This window comes from Anser anser (assembly GCF_964211835.1).
Source record: "Anser anser genome assembly, chromosome: 1".
Taxonomy (NCBI): domain Eukaryota; kingdom Metazoa; phylum Chordata; class Aves; order Anseriformes; family Anatidae; genus Anser; species Anser anser.
The window spans coordinates 49154780-49173089 of NC_139720.1; the positions used below are offsets into that span (position 1 = coordinate 49154780).

At 37.7% G+C, this 18310-nt stretch overlaps 1 long non-coding RNA gene across 1 annotated transcript in view; it reads left to right on the plus strand.

Moving 5' to 3' along the window:
• Positions 1 to 12170, plus strand: part of LOC310895164 — a 167954-nt gene extending 155784 nt beyond the window's left edge. Inside the window, exons 5-6 of the long non-coding RNA XR_014580499.1 lie at positions 301 to 424; positions 10270 to 12170. This is a non-coding gene — a long non-coding RNA (uncharacterized lncRNA). The remainder of the gene's footprint in view (positions 1 to 300; positions 425 to 10269) is intronic.
• Positions 12171 to 18310: the final 6140 nt, after the last annotated feature.

The window sequence follows — 18310 nt, forward strand, 5'->3', positions numbered from 1 at the left end:
CATGGTATCCATACTATATACTAACTGTGGGAATTTTGAGGACTAAAGTACATTCAGTTCTAAAATATATATGAAATTAAGTTTAACTGAGTAGGTGAATCAGAAGACTCTCCATCCTTTTATCTATACTAACACAAAAGCTAACAAAGGATGACCTCAATGCCAAAGTTCATTAAACCCGTATATATTTATAAGTTGGGTATAAACATCCCCACACTATTTGTTAACTTTTAAATTGTATGTATGTATGTATTTTTGTATTTATTAAAAATAATGCTACTTATTTTATCTGTTCTCTAGGAAAGATTGCTTCTTTGTGCTTGTCCCCAGTTTCCAGAAGAATTTGCTTGCCCTTCCTTCCTATCTTCTGTTTTACCTGTCCTTGTAACTTTTGAAGAAATCACACTACAGAAACCAAGTCCTGGTAAGGTCCCTGCATGTTGCATGAGGCAGCACGTCATTGGCTTCATACCTGAAGTCTATAGGAACAATAACAACTTCAATTAACGTGTGGCTCCTCCTGCTCTTGTTTGTGGGGCTGGCTTTCCTGTGACAATGTGTGAAGACAGGCAGGCATCCAGTTGGCACCAGTGGTGCAGAGGGAAGTCAACTGCCCCTGCTGCTGAGGTGCAAATGCAGCAAAACTTGTGACAATTCACTCCATACTGCTGCAATTCCCAGCTCAGAAAAGGCCTTCCATGCAGTGCTGTACCCGGTTTGCTGGGTGTCTGCTGGGGCCCTATGGAGACACTGGTGTCATTGAGCCGTGGGACGTGAACGTAATCGCTCAGGTTAGCGCTGGTTTAGGGATTTATGCAACACTCTGTCCCACGTCTTGATAGCCATGGTTGTTCAGCTGTTGCCTTCCCTGACTGGTAACTGTGAAAAGTGTATATACGAGCTGTACATCCATTGAATCCTTTCCTGTTACTGAGATCAGAAAAATCACCTCTGCATTTGCCAGTAATACTACTTAGATCAGTACATTTTTTCAAATGCTGTGTTGCTGGCACTACACAATCATGTTATAAAGTTAATTATCTCTTTAACTGCTTATTTTAAAATCTAGCAATAAACTAAGGGGAGATGAAATTGATCTGCAAGAACTTGATGGGGACAAAGCAAGGACTACAGAAAATCAGAAATATTATGCATAATTAAGAAAACTGCTAATGATAACTTTAATCAATAAAATTAGAGATGGAAAAGCTGCAAGGTCATGTATTTCATCCAAGGCCTCTGAAAGCTTATTTCCTTATCACTGAGAGAACAGTTTTCAATTTCATGCCTGATTTTGGCTCATCCTTCACTTCTAGCTAACCAGCAAAATCTGTCTGAATTTCACAGATCTGATCCTACTTTTTTCCAGAAATCTTAAGGCAAAATGGAGATGACATTTGCAAGAATGGAGGGTTAAAAATATGAGGGATTTCCATTCGAAAACAGTTATCTTAATCTGTTATGGCTTGGCCTGGAACAGCTTTGCATTTATTTTCTGCCCGGCTCCTTAGGAGCAGCTTGCACCTTCAGAGGACTACAAGAATTCTGGGGGAGGGACTGGGGGTAACCAATGTTCTCACTGAGAGAGGCTTGTGCTGTGCTGTGACTTGGGCAGTATCCACAAGCTCCCCCAAAAGTCCCCACGAGGCTTCAAAATGACAAATAACGTCACTGTGGTTTAGGTGCAGGTCTTGGCAAACCCAAAGTAGAGCAGCTGCCCTGAATGACATTTTACAAGGTGGCAGTGTGCCTGTCTGACCCATGTCTCCAGCCTCAGCAACAAGCCAGATCAGGGGAAACATCTAGGAAAAGGGGCTTCTCTGGTCATACCACTGCTGATAAATGACCTTAAAAGTGATTGGTTTTGGGTGGCACTTAAGGTTTCCTCTCTGGCATATGTTTCTGCATCTAGGTCAACTGGGGTCCATCATACCAAATCTAAGTAGATCCATTGCAGCAATATAGGCTTATATTTACTCCTAGCTCAGTTGCAGATTTTTTTGTCAAGAAAGGCTGGGTAGGTAGGGAGAGGGCTGTGCGAAGAGGTAGAGAGGACATGCCTGTTTGTGAATCACTAAAAACGCATATATGGTATGATCTGTATAACCTGAAAGATGTGACAAACACCTGAGTGTTTCTCCTCCTCTCTCTCCCATCTTGGTGTTCAACAGTAACATTGATGGAGTGTAGGGTAGGTATAGGAAAACTGAGTAATGGGAAAAATAGTTAACCACCTCATGCTGTGGGTGTAAACAGTTTTAATACAATTTTATGTACATACTCCAAATACTGCACCTACTTGGCAAGACACTCTTCAAATTTTGAAAGAGAAGAATGTTTACCCACAGAGACCAGATATACCACCCTCAGAAACCTGATTTATACCAACCCTAGGTGAGACTGTGGACCAGGAAGCTGAAGTATATAAAAAGAATAGGAGAAAAATTCAGGGGTAAAGTGGATAATAAGCATTTAATTGGGGTGCGGGTTGGGGGGGGGGGGGAAGAGAAGAAGGGGAGGGGGGGGAAGAGGTTTAAACATGAACACAGAAAAAAAGATACTGAATAATAGCGTTGTTTGGGTGCTTTTCCTGTTTAAATTGACTAATCTCCCTAGAGCCATAGGTCAAAATCTAGGCAGGATTGACTTTGCCCTGCATCCTCAGTTTTCATCTCCATGGGAATAGATTAGCGTTTAGCAGCATTTGCTACAGCAGGAAATGGTCTCACTCTGTGCCATTCCTCTGATCAAGAGCTTTTCCTCGCTCAGTACACTTCTGTGATCGACTTAGGGTTTCTTTTTTCATCGTCAGCAAAGCCTTGTGCATTATTGCAAACAAATGATGGAGCTATGGAATTGTATCACTTATGTAATATAATCTGTGCTTTTTGCCTCTCCCAGTAGGAGAATATATACATGTATATATAACAGGCTTTTTCAGCTTTCTGTGCTTTGATTGTCCATATGCTCCTTTTCTTCTACGCTGGATGGAATCTGTAAGTATAAAACAATAAGAACCAACAAATCAGATCAGTGTTTAAATTAAGGCAGTTTATTTCTATTTTTCACAGAATTCTAATCAGACCTGCTTCATCCAACACAGTTGCTAAGGTCATTTTTCACTTGAATTAACATAAAATTAAGATGAGTAAATCAGTGGTACATATGTTGTTTAGATTAGTTACCGCTTAAGTCTCTCAGCTAGCCAGACATGGATAAGCTAGGCACAGATTAAACAGGTCTGCGTTGACATTAAAATGCTATTCTTGTGATAAATAATGTAATACAAACAAGTATATGACAAATGTAACCCAGACTACATTCACTTTCAGGGTAATATTGATGCTTCCCCAGGACTATTCTGTATGTGTCATACATTGGTTCAAGGCTTGTTAACATATGACAACAAAAGAAAAAAAAAAAAGTTAGATTTCTTTTAATTGTCTCCCTACGTAGCTGTGGAAGAATTTTATAACTCTTCGTGTTCAAAACAGTAATTACCTGAATAACAAAAAGTGATTTGTAGCTGTAGGTGGGTCTTGGGTAGAAATCTGAAGAAATTGAATTTTTGAAAAAGGCATTCTGCTCAGCCTCAGAAAGTCAGTTCTTCTTTATAAAGTGTTGAAGTCACCACCAAGCATTGAAATAGGCCTTTATTTTGTTATTTTTTTCTTCTTCTAAATTGTAGGCTGCAGGAGCAGGCTTATACAGTTAGGTGCTCTAAAAGCTCTGAAGTTAAGAAACAGTTGGCAAAATCACTGAGGCACCTGTCAGAGCACATCTTAAGGGCCTTATTGCTTACTGGGTATGATGGGGACCTGTACAAAATATCATCCCCTCTGCTCTTCTGTGGCTCAGAAAAATATTCTGGCAGGGATCCACACTGGCCCAGGGGAACAGCTCCATCCTGGTATGCATTTACTTGGTTGACACAATGACTTTCACAGGGGCTCCTCGGCTTCTCTGAATATCGGTTGTAAGCTGTGGCTTACTTTGGTACTTCTATGCTGGGGTAAATCAGTTTAGCTCTCCTGACATCTTATGTCAGCGTGTCACTTGGTTTGGTATTGGATGCATCTTATTCTGCACCTTTGAACTGAAGTTGCATTTTGCAGTCAGTCCTACTGTTGTGTTGTATAGTTAGGACAACAGTTTTTGTTGTTGTTTTTAAATGTTATTATACTTCTTTAATTATGTCATAGTGATGGGAAGCAAAGGCTCAGTAGTTTTATTTATTTATTTATTTTTTTGAGTTCTAGACCAAGTCTCTTACTTCCGTAGCCAAGAAATACTTGGTCATTATTCTCTTAGGCTTCCTCTTTGTTTACATGTGCCCAAATCCTAGTTAAAGCAGCAAGAGACAGCAAGAAGTCCGGCCTCATATTCAACCCTTTGTTGAACATCAGAAACTGTTGTCATAGTGAGAAGCATTGACACATCTGGCAGTCTCTGCCCAGGCCTTCAGTAATAGGGGTGAAATAAACCCTGACTGAGGAGCGGAAAGCTTAGCATGTTTGCTGATGCTTTGCATGGGTTTTGCAAATGACATTAGTTTCACATTTACATAAACTCTCCTCTGCAAATATACAGATCCATTATTCCACATAGCCCTGTGTTATTTCAAGGTGAAACTGGACTACTAACCTGTGGTTTTAAAATAAAGGGTGGTCAATGATCATACTTTATCCTGTAGCTTTTGCACAATTCTGAAATTGCAACACCAAAAGAAAAAAATCTTTTCATTGGCAAAAATTCTGACCACATTCATAGCCAAATCAACTTCATATCAAAGTGGTTGTTTGCAGTGATGTAAATGTACATTTGTTTTAAGAATTTGCTTTTATGGTGAAAAACTAACATATCTACTCTTGGTTTCTAAAACCTACTACTTTATTTTGTTCTGTGTTTTGTTCTGCTTTACACATACGTATATTTATGTGCAATACCAGGAGAAAATACTTTTTTGACTGTTTCTTGCAGTCAACAAGGAAAAAAGGCTTTCAAGACTTTGCAGCAAACATTACAGCCTCTTTCCCCTGAGACTGAAGTATCATAGCAGTTGAAGTTGTCAATTACTTTTTAAAGCAAGCTGTTTATAGACTATTATTCCCAAGGCTTTATTTGCTTTCTTCCTCTGCAAGTAAGATGATGGAGACAGTTACCCAATTAAACAATCTGTCACCATCCCTTCTGCTGAGTTCTTACCCTATAACTTACTCCAAACATCCCGTCTTTGTCTTCTGCCTGAGTCCACTTATTTCTCAGTCCAAGATATTCTCCTACAGACTGGAGGGCTTGTAAATAACTGTCTCATCCGTTGCTTATGGACATGAGTATCACATTAGGAATACATAGTGAACAAAGCATCTAAAAATTAGAATCAAAAAAATCCTTTGTTTGGTTTCTTAGATTTATTATTTTCTATTTTGAAGGGCTCCACGATGTGGCCATCGCTTTAAAATCAAAAATGTCTTCTCTTTTATGTTCCCTACTTTAGATTAATTAAGGATTTTTGAGGACTGAAATAACATTGGGTTTCACAAAAGTCATTGAACTTGGTAGAGATATTTTGATAAAACATATTGCCTTATAAGGGAAAAAGGAAATTGGGAAAAATTAGAAGTGTCTTTTAATCCTAATTGCCATGAAAAGATGGAATTGTGATATTCTTTTTCTGTGGAATTTAGCATGGTGCTTTCACATGCATTGATACATAGCCTAGGAGAAGGATAGTATGATGATATGATAGTGTGATGATATTTTCTGGGGTGTATCAGGAGTGATTCCCAGTGATGAAAAAGAAGAGTTAATCCTATCATACAAGGGCCAGGTAAGACAAAATCTGGAGTTTGTCACTGATCAGTGAAAATGAAATTTCATGATAAAAATTGAAGATGACTACAGGAATTAACAAATGAAGGAAAAGTCTTTCTTAAAAATAAAGATGAGTAAGCCAAACTTTATATTCATGAAACAAAGAATGGCTAGGGAAAATAATGTTCTGTATAAATACGTCAGTGTATTTTCTACACCAAAGAGGGAGAGGAGCAGTTTAAGCTAAAGGACAGTCAGTGCTTGCTCTGGGAAAAAAATAAAAATAAAAAAAAAATAGGGGGAAAGGAGAGGGATATAATCTGGCAACAAATAAACAAGTAAACTTGACTGAAAATGGTGTGTGTGTGTGTGTGTGCTTTTGAGACCTCTCAGGAATAAAGCTCTGGGACAGCTTCCTGATGGGAGTCATAATTGCAAAAATCACAGCAGTTTTAAGGAGTTTGGTATTTTCATGGCTAGGCTTACACAGTGTGGTTGCCTGTAATAGCTGAGGATTGGTCTCATTAACCCAGAAAGTTCCTTCCATGGTTGAGTATAAGAAATGACACTGAGTCAGTAATTAAAGAGTCTTTTATGTTCATGTGTGATGGGGTGAAAGAACCTACATACAATTGTAATTGATTTTCTGTTGCTGTTTTTAAGTTTCGGTTTTAATTTTTCTGCATGTAATGCTTTGACCTTAACGGTAGCTTGAAATAGTTTCTGTGGAAGACACGTATGATACAAAGATATATGTGCTAATTAATGCCACACATAATGCCGTACTGCTGCTCAGTAGAGAAAAATATTCTATGATAAATGAAAGAGTGGAGTATTAATATATTCCTTGAGTTCAACACCTTTAAATAGGCCCCCAAATTGCTCTATTCATGGACAAAGCACCAGTGCGTTGGTTTCTGTTGAGAAGCTGTGCCCTGAGTCATCGGTCTGCTTGAAGTGTTTTTCTTTTTTTTTAGTTACCATAGTAACATTCAACAATTATTTTTTTTTTCCCCAATTGTTCAGTTTCAGAGGAATTTTAGAAAACTGCAAGGGATGAAAACAAAACAATACCTAGGGAAAACACAGCTGAAGCACTATAGGGGGAACTCCAGACAACAGATGCTAATTTGTGAGCTTGCAGAGCTCAGTTTTGGTTTTCAACAGGAAGTGGTGCTTCTGTAGCTGCTGTTTGGTTTCTGTTCCAGTAAATCTGTACCATTTTAACAGAAACCAGTATGTGGTTCAAATATTTATGAGCTAAATGTATGATTAATTCATGAGTGTCTTTTTTTTTTTTTCATCAGAAATGATATTGTGGTAATGGAAAAATAATGGTGACAAAGTATATGAGAGGGAGAATGAGAAAAATTGCGATTGAAGATTTATCTGCAGTTTCTTTTTCATTTCTTTTTTACATGATGATAATTATGTTGTTTTTTTTTTTCCTTCTGAATTTTGTGTATGGTATAGAAAAAAATAGGTATATATGTTTGTACTGCATGTTGTCTCTGGTTCATTTTGCTGCCGAGTACTAGAGCTGAGTTGGGTAATACATTTATTACTACCCTGGCAGAGTCTGGGAACAGGAAATGAATGTCTGCTGTCAGGGCAGGAATGGTTCAAAGCCCTGTGAGGTCAACAGATGATTTTCCATTTACTGCAGTGGGTTTGGATCTGTCTGTTTATCTCTGGTAATTCATTATGGTCTCAAGTGAGGTAAAGGGGCTGCAGAATCCAATCCTTGCATGTGTGACTATGGAAAGGCAGTCTGCAGTTTTTAATGTATTATATATAAGAAAAAACTGTGTGCTTTTCTTACTGAAACATGTAACTGAAGGTTGACATTAGAGAATGGATTATCACGAAGGAGGCAGGAGTTTAAAGCAGTAATAAAATTAAGCAAATAAGCTGTATAATCAAATCAGAACTATAAATTGTTAAGGAAAATGGGATCTGGTTTATTATATTCTTGTAGTAAATTTTATCTTTGATTTATAATCTCACCTGCTACAGTTGCAAAATGTTGAGTTATTTTACTATATCTGTTGGGGAAAATTACTGCATATAATATGATTCTCTGTTTATTGCAACTAGAAACCTGATTAAAGTAACATCTGGGAGGAGAAAATAAAATCCTATGTACCTTATTCTTCAAATCTGCAGTATTTGTAGCACTCATAAATATACTATAAGTAATGCTACTTTTGTTTTTTCACTCAATTTTTCACTTTTTTTTTTTTTTAATGCTTACATTGTTTATATGCTAGAGCCCCCTTCATTGCTTGGCTCTGTAAAGAAGTTTTATTTACTTAAAACATATTTTCTCTGTTCAAAATCACTTTTTACTAATCAGAATGATTTCTACTTCTCTTAAAGGCAAATCTTCTGTTAACCAACTTGGCCTGGAGAAAAATGACTTTAATCTCAGAGACTGCATTAAACTTAGGTAGAAGCCAAATCAATAAAGGTGAAGGTCATGGAAACTGATGATTAGAGCAAACAACAGGCTGCCTACTGTACAATAGGGTTATAAAATAAAACAAAACAAAAGCCTATCAGAATACATCAAGAAATAAATTTATGAATATATTCCTCTTCAGAAAGCTGAATAGTCAGTTATCTCCTGCAGCTTTCACTCCCCCCCCCTCCCTTTTTCTTCCTCCCTTCCCCTCAGCTCCTTTCTCCCTGCTGTTTTCCTCTTATTTCATGCCATGCTATAAACTAAATTACCTCGTGGAAAGATTGGTGAGCCCTGACTGACTAACATGTCAGGTTTTCAATGCCTTCAAATACCTTGTACTGACATGTATGTGACATGGAACGAATATTGCTTTAAAACAGCTGAGAAATAGACAACTTCCACAATCTATGTAGCTGACTTCTGTCTCTACATGTAACGCATGTAATACAAATTCCCACATACAATTTTTCACTGGTTTTGTTTGTGTGGGAGTTAGGGGAGAGATCGAGGTATGGGTGTGGAAATTAGAGGGGTGAATAGCAGCCACAGTGACTGAGGACTTGGTTTAGGTCTAGAGCTTAATAACAGTTAGGGTTAATGGCTTGAGGTGATTAACTGGTTCCAACCCATCATTAATCTGCAGGAGGTGTCTTTAGCCTTGTTCATTATTCGTAAGAAATGATACCCTAGCAGTTTGCTTGAACTTTGTTCTTTTGTTGTTGACAAATGAGTCTGAAAACAAATGTGGTGGAATCAAAACCCGTGGCATGAAGGCACTTGTCTAGGGCTCATGTCAGGGTCTGCCCTGCGGATGGGGGAAGCGCTGGCCTGACCACACTGGCAGAAATCTCATTCCTAATTCTGCTCCTATATCTCTGATTTTTCCTTCCTTTCCTCCCCAGGTGTACCGCACACCTACCAATTCTTAACACTGTTAAAAATCAGGCCTCTCACTAAACTATAGGTGGATGCGAATCTCATCCTTGTGTTTTAAAATCAGGCTTACTTATTTTTACAGGGATATTCCCTTTGTCCACTCCCAGCATGTTTCACCTTAGATTGGCAATACTGGAAAGAACTTGCAGGAACTGATGGTCAGGTTTTGATCTCAGTCCCTGAACTGGTCTCAGCCACCTGCAGATCTTGACAATCCGCTTTGGCAGGGACGAGAAGAGTGGCGCTGGAAATTTCACCGCAGAGCTGTTGATACAAATGCACAAAGTTATTAAGCTAAATCTGGAGAAGGCATCAATCATTTTGAAAGGAGGCTGTTTGATTCTTTCCTCAAAGTCCAATTGGACCTGACATCAGCCTGACACCTGCCTTTTATTCTGTACAGGCTCATCACAGTCTAATTCTGCTAAATTACTAATAAGGCCAGTGACATATATAAAAAAACAGAACAACAGCAACGTTAGTGTGTGTGAGGGGACCAAAGGAGATGAGAAGCAGAAAAGTTTAAAGATTTAAAGGTACAGGTCTTTTAAATACTGATTTATACTTCCTCTACTCTTCCAGGCTGGTTTGTCACCTCCACAGAGTTATGTGCACAGTGACTGAAACATGTAATTATTCTGTAAGATAAATAAAAAAAAAAAAAAGAAAAAAAAAGGAAAGGGCAAATAACTCCTATTCTGAGAGATTACCTTCACTCTAGAATTAAACTAAACTTGGTACAAAACATAGCTAGTGTTGCAGTCAGACTTAAGCTTAGCATTCTGCCAAAACTCAGGACAGAGGCTGTGCTGCACCGTGGACTGCTATGGTGATTCCAGTGCCCTGCTTGTTTAAATGGCCAAACTTAACTCACGCACTATAGACTGCTTCCTGTGAGTTGAGAGGTTTTTAAAATTGCACTATAAAACCAACACTGCCTGTGATACAGATTGAATTACTACTATGTTGAGCCAGACAGCATAGCGCTTTTTTTTTTTTTTTTTTTTTCAGGTGTGTATTTCAGAGTAATTGATGAAATTTGTGATTTCTTACAGCCCACTCGAAAGCTGTAAGTCCTGGAGCCAGTTTGAATGGCTACTTGGGACCTGATCTGTCTGCTGTTGTGATTAAAGACTATAGTGTAAATAACATCTTAGTCCTAATGCAGAAGATGTCACAGAGGATGGTGGATAAAGAACTGCTTGCAGGAGCTCACATCCAGGCACAAGTGGCTGGGATTCATTGCTCTGACCTGGGTCAAGTATGCTGCTGTGGCTGGGAGGCCTCATCACTCCCCTTACCCTAAAAGTGCAGACCTGGTATGCCTAGGAGGTGTTTCTCCATGGCTTCCAGAGCTGAGTTTTCTGGGGCACTTCTGTACTGACTATCCCTCATGGCCAAGGAAGACCGTGATAGTCAGGTGGAGAGGAATTTCTGATCTTTTCTGGCAACAGGTTGAAGTATATTCCTGGATTGGTGCTCTGTGTCTCTCACAGCATCGTGTGGGAGGCCAAGGTAAGCCTCCTTGTACCAGACTTATCCCCTCACCCTTTGTATTCCCATAGCAATGGCTTGAGCACCTGCCTGCAAGGCTGTGTGCAGTTCCTGGTCCTTGGCTCACCCTGACCGTGTAGCTGTGCTGAAGGCAGAGGAGGACTTGTATGTGCTTAAGCTGCTACTTGTCAAAAGTTTACTGTCAAATATACACAGCATGAGAAGTGGAGCAACGGGAGCTCTGGGAGGCTCACAGCACACAGATGCATGGCAGCTCGGACACATTCCTGGTTAACTTCCCACTTTGCTGGCCACGTGTTTTTGGAAAGAAGGGATACTGCACACTGAAATTTGTGGCATCAAATCAGATAAATGTAGCCTGAAGCTCTCTAGAATGGTGGACAGTCCTATGGCTCTCAACCCAAACTGAGAAGTGAGATTTGGGGTTAAAGGTACTTTTTGATCTTGTGCCTCCCTCCTTCACTGTCTCATATTAGCTGCCCTCTTTTCTACCCTATTAACTGCATGAGTGTACCCTTTTATCAGCTTAAAGGCCTTAAAATATGGTATTTCAGATGCGGATGAAGGGCAGTGTGCAGCTCTAAGTAAGTCACTCTGATAAATTCCTCTTCAGGGTAAAGTTGTAGAGGAGTGCTGCATGGCCTTTTTTATGCCACTTACAGAAATATTAGATAAATAGTTGCAATTTGTCAAAAGCCCAGTTACAGTAATACATTTGTGCCTGAATACAATATTTCCCCTAGACTTTATGTAAGTTTACTTACATTGAATAAAAAAAAAATCAGAATGTGTTTACTTTCAGCTTTATAACTAAATCCATAACAATTTATTTTGTATGAAAGGTTAAATGACTTAATAATGGCTTTCTCAGAATATTTTCATATTTTCTGAATGTTGGAAAAGACATGCTTTTTTTTTTTCTTTTTTTTTTCTAGATAGGCAGAAAATACATCATTACATTCCTGCTTTAGCTATGTAAATGACTTTACTGATAAATGGAAATTGATATTTCAAAGCTGTAGTTTATTATAGCCTGATGGCATATAGCCCTTATCATTCAAGGCAGTATTTAACTCTGAATAATATATTATGCTAACTCTCTGAAATTGTTATTATGAGATTTTAATGCACCATAAAACATGCCTTATGATCTTCAGCTTGCTAAAATGTCAATCTTATTAATCTAACATACATCTTGAAAATCAGTAGTTTGACAAAATCTGTCTTTATATACAGTATTTTGTTTACTGTATTTCATACATGGATTTGTGTGTAAGTATGGAATTTGCAACATCTAAATAAAAGAATTCTTTCTCTTTCTCTCTCTTTCTCGCTCTCTTTCCTGCACATATGAAAAAGTAACACAATAAGTTCCCAGCCATAACTGGGAATCCTAGATTCTGACAAAATTTAATCAGATTTATTTATTAAATAAACAGTGTTGTTGGCAAAGCAGCTAAGATACTGAAGTAATGCGTATGAATCTGTTATTGTTTTTGCACTTGGCCTTTCCAGGTTGTCTTGTTCTGATTTGAAAGTGTTGGTGTTTTGTCTTAGTTTAGAGGTAACTGTTTTATTTTGACAATTCTGAGGAAAATGTATTAGCTAATCTTGAACCAGAGAAGGACAGGAAAGAAAAAATATGGGGAAAGAGACTCTCATGGGTGCATACTCTTGCAACATGAAATTTTGCAGAGGGTAGCAAAAAGAAGATTGTGAGTCATTGTCTCTAGTCTGTTTTCACATTTGTGTCTACTCAGTCTCAGAGGTGTTCTGGGCCTTGTGAGGACCACAACAATGTACAGTCAATCAACTCTCCAAACTTGGGCTGAAAGTTCAGCAATGTGACTGCCAACATAAAGTGGCTATCTATCCATTAAAGTCTGCTGGGGCAAGGTGACACTACCATCAAACTTTTGCGTGTGTGTGTGTGTGTATGTGTGATGATCAGAGTGGGACAGAGAAGCTGTCAGAGAGATGTTGCATCATTCTTATATTCCCATGACTGGTCAGTGCAAGCTCTGCAAGGCTTACAGCTGGACTACTGTGTTACACTCACTGACCATAGTTGGAGAAATCAGTCCAGGGCTCTGTTCTGCTCAGACTGGAGTTTAGCAAATGGAAGTCCCAGATTAAAATATTTTCTCTCATTTGTGTTTGTATTAGTCAAAACCTAGTAATTCTGGTCTTTAGATTTGATGAAATTTGAGAGGTACTGTATGAACAATGTTTTAGTGGAAATCCTTATTTTTTTTCTCTTTTTTTTTTTTTTTTTGGTTAGAATGGATACCTCACAAGGCAGATTAGACTTTTTTTCAAACTAAACCAGTCAATGTACATGTTATTTACATGTGTTCTGCTTGCTTTTCCTTTATTAACTGGAAAGCTAGTAACTGTAACCTCTCTTCTTTCAACATGTAGAAGATATTTAAATTAAAAATAACTGTCAAAGGCAAAAATGTTCTTATTCAGTTCTACTAGTTAATTAGTCAATGGGATTTGGACCAGAAAACTCTGTAAAGAAAAGCAATTTTTATTTGAAGCCAAATATTGCCCAGCTGCCCGATTCTTTCTCTACCTGTGTACTAGATGCAGTATCTTAACACAGTGAGCTCTTGTGAAATAAAAATGTAGCAACAGGTGTCCTTGCACATGCATTACATTTTCTGTTTTTCATTCCAACAGATTTCGTTACTGTCATGCTTACCAGTATAAGGATATATTACATTTTGTGTCTTACCATGTTCTGAACTGATGTTAAACACATGACACGTGAAGGCTCTGCTGAGATCTGTATTTATATCATTTGAGAACACATGATTTTAAGCACCTACCTAAACACATCTAAAACTATCTAATCCACGACTTTTACATTTAGGTGCTCTGTTTTATAAAATTTATCATTGCATCCTTCAGGAGCTGCCTTTGGATATCCTGATTACATGTCTATAATGATCAGAGACATCATTTTCTGATTCTAAAGTAACAAAGAGGAAAAAAAAGTAGGAAAATAGTGACCAGATATAATGCTGAAGGCACAATAATTGAAAGGAAGAGCAGTATTTCTTCGTATATTGCAAAGGAAATGGAGGCTGTGCAGTTTAAAGGAGAGGTTACAGGGTCTATTGCACAAGAAAATTTCAATTCAGGGCCAGCAGTGGCCACCTGCAGTAGGGAAGATGCTGGTGAAGAAGGGGAAACAAGAAGTATAATGCATGGATAATAGGCCTCATAAAGAGAAGATTCAATAAAGCAGCAGCTGGAGAGGCATTCTAGCGCTACAGCAGTCTTTGTTAGGTGTGTGCTGCTGTTTGCTGCTGCTCTCGTCATTCCTATCGAAAAAAAACATCAACAAGGGAGTAGAGTAGGTAGTACTTAGAAAAATTAGATTGTGTTTTGCCCTTATTATAGGAAATGTGCTCTTTGTGTTCAGTAGATAATAACTGAAAAATCTATTTGTTATTATGGGGGTTTGTGCATATTTGTTATTATGGGGGGTAGTGCGTATCTTCTTTCACGAAACAAATCTCCATTGAGTCTTTCTTATAGAGATTTCACTGAAATAATTGTCTGGTTTTATCTAAGGGAAATTTCTGGATTTATACCCACAAATAATATTCAGGGACAGAGACAAAATTCTCCAGTCCAAAACAAAGATTTGCAATGTGCTCTTAATGACTGATATACAGGAGCTGGATATAGACAAACACAAAAATATTTATAGGTGAATGATTTATCCTGGGTATTGTTGACACTAGAGAACAGCAGACAAATGATAGAATGTGAAAATCTGTGAAGATCTCGTCATCACTAAAGAGTTCACTGCTAATTAGTGAATACATGTGGATAGTTCTTAAAATGAAGCATATAAAACATTTCAAAATTCAAATCTTCAAAACTTTAGCAACTGTGAATAAAGCTCCAGAGAAATGGGTGGGGATTTGCACATACACATATTTGGGGGGAAAGGGAAAAAAAAAAAAAAAAGGATTTCTGAGCTTTAATGCTTGGCGTAGCTACTGAAAGCACAGGGGTGCATGTGTACCAAGAGAAGATGTGGGAACAAATGGGAGCAGACATTGGACAGCAGTGTCTACTTTGGTCCTTACCTGGGATCCCTGTCAGCCGTCCTCTACCCCACAGGCTTCAGCATCCAGGCACACACCGGATGAGCCTCTGCAAGCTCTGGTTGACCTCAAGGCAGAATATTTTAAATCGATGAACTTCACGCTTCTTCATATAAATTTATCACCTTGTATACTTAGAAGCCTATTTCAGTGATCCGGTATCCAAAACCAAACCAGCTAACCAGCCCCTCTAAACAAACAAGGGAGCTTTGTATCTTAAGGTAAAAGTGAGCAGATAAATTATTCTGTAGGATGACAAGGAAGAAATGAGTCATAAAATATTTCCATCAAGAAGTTGTTGACAGTTTGAAGATGGCAAATAATTCAATGACTAAGTGAGAAGTCTGTTGTATTTCTTTGTTGTGTATTATTTGGGAAGTGTGATTTTTATTTATATAATTTCTGAGTAACAGAAGAGGAGAAAGGATAGCTATTAGAAAGAAAGGATAACTAACACATTAGAAGGGTCTCCCAGACTGCAAAGTGAAAGAGGTGATCTCGGATAGAGGTTGCTAATGAAGGAAATGAGAATGATCACAGGGCAGGAAGATAAAAAAGAATGGACATTTATGTCATGGTATGAGAAAATGCTTCTATAGCTTTTGTTTTAAGTGTGACTATAGGGTAATCAATCACAGTGAGGTTGTCACCCATGCAAGTTTGAGTGTAAGATATGACAGCTCCTTTATATTTGGAGAAGGATTGAATACAGGGAAAATGCCCTCCATATGTAACTTGAAGAGGAGAAAAGTGTTTACAAATTGAATCCAAAGTAGATCATATGATTTTTATTTTATTTTATTTTTTGAACAACATTGATTTGGTTTGTCTATATGCATAGATAATGGACAGAAAATATTGTAGCAATGAGAGTCCAACAAATTAGATTCCCTGTGGCATCATCACAACTCTGTAGAGATTGATGACTCTGTGGCAAGACTCCACCAGTAATGTAGAGTGACAACATTTTCGACAGGCTGGAGATGATATTTGCCATGACACTTCTATACATAGCACATACGACAACCCCCTTTTGACATCTTTTTTTCCTTTTTTTTTATTCCTTTTTTTTTTTTGATTTTGTTTGGTTTGGTTTGCAAGCAAGCAAGAACAACAAATATGGTCTTCATCCAGATGTCTGATATTAGAACAAGGTTTTAGCTTGGACCATTACAAAATGTTTTGCTTAGCTGTGACTAATACTTGGTCAGGGAAATTCTTCAGGGAAGTTTCTACATGGAACTGACACATCATGTAGATGACTCAGTTATTAAAATGTCAGTCTTCTTTTTCAGCAAACAACATGGTACTATGGATACCAAATGGTATCCATATTAGATTATCCCAAAATGGGAGGTATTAGAAAGAGACAGGCATCTTCATTTCGAGCAGAGGTGCTAGCTATGGTGTTCTGGCTAAAGTGAAGTCTGAGACAACAAATTTCTTTTGAGGTTGCCAGCGTTTATTCATAACATATAGGTATGCCTGTTTTTAGATGTTACTCCTTATTTTCTTTGTGTACAGAGACCAAATCTTGTCTTTTCTTAGTGGCATCCACAGATACAAAATACAGCAATATTATTTTTTGCAGTTTGAAAAGTTTTTTGTTTAACTTGGGCTTAAGTTGTGGATATCAGTTTGGAAGATATCCTATCCGTTTTGAAGTTAAAAATCTATGCTTTTTTTTTTTTTTTTTTTTTTTTTTTAATTTGGGACAATCATTAATAGTGGCTGATCATGAACTCTCTCATTTTACCCATATTTTTAGAACTACTATTATTATTATTATGCTGGATATGCATTGAAGCTTTCCATATAAGTTAAGCATGATAATAACAGGAATAATCTTCTGGCTTAATGCAGCATAAAAATTATTAAGATGTTACTGAACCTTCTAATTTAAAACTTTCTCCTGCAACTTGTCCTCCAGTAAATAGTTTCATTACCTTCAATTTCTTTTGGAAATTGGAGACGACGTGTTACTAAGAGACTGCAAAGCTTGATTCAGTGCTTATTTTGCAACTAAAATACAAAGGTCTTAACAATATTATACAGTTTAGACACAGCAATAACACAAAAGGTGACCTTAATTCTCAAAATGAGTGCTGCATTACTAATCATTCAAAAGAACATATTTTCAGAAAACAACATTTTCCAAAAATCAGGATCAATTAAGATGTCTCAAATAGGGCTTTCAAAATCCTTGGTTTATTGAAATTCAAGATATGGTGTTCCCAATGTTCTAGATACTTTCTGCTCTGCTATTTTAAGTGTCTGATTGACCTTGTCACTCAGTGTTCTGCTTTATCAACTTAGTAATATCTGTACTAAAGTTGTTAGAGTATTTTAAAAACAGTATCTGTGGGTTTTGGGTTTGGGGTAATATTGATCCTTACAAATCTCAAATCATGGCAAGATATATTTTTGGTGGATGCTTCTTTTTGGGTTTCTCTTTGTCTGTCTGTCCAGTAGAAAGCTAAAATGTTCCTGATTTGTTTTCATGTGTAGTATGTGTTAGCATAATATGAAACAGAGTGAAACAAAAAGAGAGAAAATCCTCAATGTATTTAATTCCAGCAATTTCTCTAACAGAACAAGAATTCAGTATTCATAAACATTCAGGTAAATCTTTCTTTTTTCTTGCTCTGGCCAACTAAGATTGGCTTGGATCTCCAAGCCCTGAAACTCGCCTCTTCCTGCCCTAAAGAGGTGCAGGCATCATCCAGGGTAAACGCAAATCTCCAGGGACTGTGTGGGAAGGAAGAAGTTTCTTTCACTCCAGGTTGTTTTTGCATATAAGACTTCTCCTCCTCTCCCAGATGGCCCAAATAAATGCCTAATTTTGCAGGATCCTAAGTGACAATAACTAGAACAGTGAAAAAGTGTGTAATAATAGGCAATAAACATATTGCCTAAAACTTCTGTTGAATGTGTCACTTAAGAGAGAGAAAAAGAAAAAAAGAAAAAGAAAAAAAAAAGAAAGCAATAAAGCAGGCTCTGGTAATTTCTTTTTTAGTGAAAAAAATTGCACCAGAAAGACTAACATCACATTCTCTTAGGTATGAAAAGTGCTAGAATAAAGTCTGAGAGCTCTTCTCTCCTATGGTCAAACACAGCTGCATGAGCTAGAAAAGTGCAGTTAAAGTGCAGGCTATAAGACAAGACATACAAATAATCACACTTTTCTTTCCAAAATCCCCTCTCCTCTACAATAAAGGTCAAGCAGAACAGCTTGTCTATCTCCTGGTGTTCATGGCTAAGGACATGCATGGTAATCTTCCCCAACACCGAGCAGTGTTCCTGAAAACAAATTATTCATCCTTAAGCACTGAGGCCTTATAGAGCAGCTGCTTCATAAATTCACCAGAGGAAGATGATTAAGTCCTTCTATGGCCACTGTATGATGCACAGACCTCTTGGTGCTCGCTCTCTGTGCTATTCTCAGTTCGAGGTG